The 3663-nt window shown below is 36.6% G+C and overlaps 1 protein-coding gene across 1 annotated transcript in view; it reads left to right on the forward strand.

Moving 5' to 3' along the window:
- cnksr2a (connector enhancer of kinase suppressor of Ras 2a) overlaps positions 1-3663 on the forward strand; it is an 81939-nt gene that overhangs the window by 68545 nt on the left and 9731 nt on the right. The window lies entirely within an intron of this gene.

Here is a 3663-nt window from a genome sequence, read left to right on the forward strand (position 1 = left end):
CCCACATAAGCAGCTGACGTTAGCTGCCAGCAAATTAAGCTCGTCCACAAAATGGCAACAGTAAAAGTTGGGGGGAAAAATGCCAGTTAGTTGGTTGTTCAACAATAATTTAATGTTTTTGAAATTGTTTTCTTCTGTTGAGTATCCATTACCAAATCAATGTAGACACAATACAATACTTTAACTTTTTGAATTCTGCACCTAAAAGTTGTCAAAAATAGGAAAAAACTAAAATTGCTACTTATAACTAAGCAATATTTAGCTATTAAGTATTAAAAACTAGCAAACACACTCTAAAAACTAATTAAAACTAACCAAACTGGACAAAAAGTCACATTAACTAAAGTATAAGAAACTGATAACCCTACCATTCTTCACTAATTTTAATAAGTAAAATAAACTTTGCACAAACTCTGTCCAAGAGTTTTTGAAATTGAGTTTAGCTTGATCTGGGATGTTTTAAAACTTTTCCACATCACTAAATGTGAGGGTTTTCCTCTGAGGTGTCAGAAGTAGCCCGTTGCTGTTGGTATCGGGGTAATCCTGTCCCCTTTGGGGAGGCATTTAACCTCCCTCTGACCTGCAGAGTTTCACAGCCACAAGATGGATGTCACTGTATTATTTTTATGCAGCAGAAGAGAGGCGGCGGGAGGGAAATACAGCGCGACTACAAGCTTCCCAGCATGTTTATGGATGTATCTGATTGATGTTCAGCTACTGTCAGGGTTCAACCATGAAAACACGACATGCTGAGAGACATTTAAATGTGAATTTTGATACCCCAGCAAATGAGTTTGCATGTTTTTGTTGGCGTAGTATATTCTTCAAAATCCAGTGCATTGCTTTCTCGTTGAAGTGAAAACCACGCTCGTGTTCCTTTTTATCTTTTATAAGCTGCAAAGAGTTTTTAATCTTCGGCGCTTGGTGTCGGGAGTGTTTGTTTGGTTGAATATTCCTCCGTGACCTGATGGGCATCTAAACTTAGCTGCAGCTGCTACATGTGAGCGTTTATCTATGTGCAAAGAGACACGTGATTTGGTGATGGATTTGTGCTGTAATTTTGGGGGGTGTGTGTGTTTGCTAATGTTGACACCTCCACCTAAGAGAATACAGAAAAGAATAAAGAATAATAACAGGAGACAGATTTTATGCTTTGGCAGGGCTCAGAAAAACTTCAGGAATTAAATGATTTAGCCTTGAGATAACCAATCTCACATCTTCGCTATGTCAATCTCCTTAACACCCACCTGAGAGGATTAAATGTCTCAGCCAACATTAAATCAGTTTTTAATGTGTGATCTTCACAGTATTACTTTCACAGTCAATCATCCTATTTCTGGGTGTTTTTCATACCAGAAACTGTTCAACAAATCTGCTGGCAAGATTATATGTTTAGGAAAGCAGCAAAATTATCTGAAAACTAAAGCTGCTACTTACTGTTGGGGGATTTGGTTTAAAAACCTAAACATGATGAGACGATTAAAAACTGTAAACACTAAATCAGTAATGCAGTTTGTTCTTGACTGTTGGCTATTGCTAGCTGAAGGTGTAAACTCTGTTGAACTTTAAACAATTGGATCTGATTTTACCCGGTCGCTAACGTTTAACCGTGACTACATGTAATGCGCTAGGTCTATGAGACTTAATGGAAATGGCCTGCACTGTAAACAAATGGAGAAATTGAGCTCAATGGAAGAAATCCCAGACGGAGAACTGAAGGAAATGAAAATCAAGCAGAAAGGTAATTTCCAGGCTAATAAAACTAAGACAATTTTTATGGTTTTTTTAATCCTTCATGAAACACAGAAGATTGAAAAAGTTTGTTTTTGGTTGACTTCTAGATTCTGGACCTTTGAGCCTCTTTTAAAGGTTTATTAACTCTTCTACAGCTGGAGTGAGATAATGGATTATTATTGTACATTTTAGCAAAACAAGAAAAACCTGTCTTGTTTTTACTTGATCTCAGTGCTGTTTTGGCACCGGAAATATGTTTGAATGGTTCATATCTTACTTGTCAGATCAAAACTTTGTGTCACCTGGCTAATATAAAAATGAATGAACAGAAATTACACGTGGAGTTCCTTTAAGGCGGTGTTCTCCACCCACTTTTATTCAATATTCATACAGAAATGTGAAAAAGTTGGGATACACTATGAAAACCTGTGTTTTTCTAACATTTTCTGGACTTATACAGATTACATTTCAATTTCCCCAACACTAAGAAATTAAAGAAACACAAAGTAATTAAAATTTCGAAGTTCTGTAATATGTTATTTAAAAATGCCATTTCCCTTTATATTTTTACTAATTTACAGTGGCTGAAACCTGACCTGCCTCGATCTGAACCAACTACAGGAATACGGTTCTTTCTGGGCCCTTCAGTGTTGCAAACGCTACTTATTCTGCTGAAATCACACCTGCTCTCATCTCCTTCAGCCCCCATTTGCTGACGGACTTCCAAAATTAGAAATGTCACATTGCAAAACCAGCGTTGAATGAGCAGCTCTTGACATTCAAAATGGCGGTGCTCAGCAGAAACGCGACAAGCAAGACTTCAGTGTTTGTTCACTTTCCGGGTCGCTGTTCTGTCCAGGATGTTTTATAGGTTTTAATGTTGCCACACGAAAGATTAATATAGCTTGTCATCTTATTACAAACTTATTAGATGCAAAGTGGGTTTATTTGAATCACCTCTAAACTATGGAGGATAATGAGTTCAAGATGCATCTTTGGGGATCACTGGTCTAAAAAAGATCCATATGTGGTGAAAGGTTGAAAAATAGTCAACTTTAAAAAGTTACCTGGCATCTAAATAAGGCTGGAAATTGTTAAAATAGATACATGTCCTTCATTTTCAACATGTTTTTCATGATTGTCCACAGAAAATGGCTGTACAAAGCCTAAGAGATGTGATGTTGAAGAGAAAACTGGCCTTAAAGTCAAATCTTTAACTTTACCATTTGATTGGCACTCCATTTCTCACCTAGGGCCTTGAGCCAAAATGTGACTGAAACGTAGAGATTGGAAATACAAGAGCTTGAAATTGGTTTCCTCCCTAAGGAGTCTGGATTCACATCGACGGATTGGGGAAAATAACTCAGAATGAAGCAGGTTTTTAGCTTTACTACGATTGTCGTCTGCAAAACTTATTGTAAAGATGTTTTAGACCTCAGAATAGATCAAGGATTTCCTGGTAAAGATCATTTATCATAGCTTCCTTGGAAAATTCTTCAAATCCAATGCAGATTTACAAAAAATATAAACCTTAACCCTAAGGAAGAATCCATATTAGCAGAAAAAGCAGCGCAAAACGTAGTTGATATTCTACAAATGTTGAAAAAACACAGTTTCAGAATTACAGTGCTTCCATTAAATAAAAAAATGCAATAAAATTCACACCTGGATAACTTTGTTCAAGCAATAAGTTATTAAAAATCACCACAACATCTTCCTTCTACCACTTCCTGTCGTCGTCTTTGTCATTTCCACCAGTAGTAACATCTGATATTTGATCATGACTCAAAGTGTTTCCATTGCAGTTTTGCAAAATACACCAATTCTGATACAACTGAGAAACTGCCTCATCCTGGGGAAAAACATTTTACTGAAAATGTGAGTTTTTTTATAAATTGGCACATTTCCATTAAGCTCTTTGTGTCACAG

This window comes from Poecilia reticulata, chromosome 20, assembly GCF_904066995.2.
Source record: "Poecilia reticulata chromosome 20, P_reticulata-male-v2, whole genome shotgun sequence".
Lineage (NCBI taxonomy): Eukaryota > Metazoa > Chordata > Actinopteri > Cyprinodontiformes > Poeciliidae > Poecilia > Poecilia reticulata.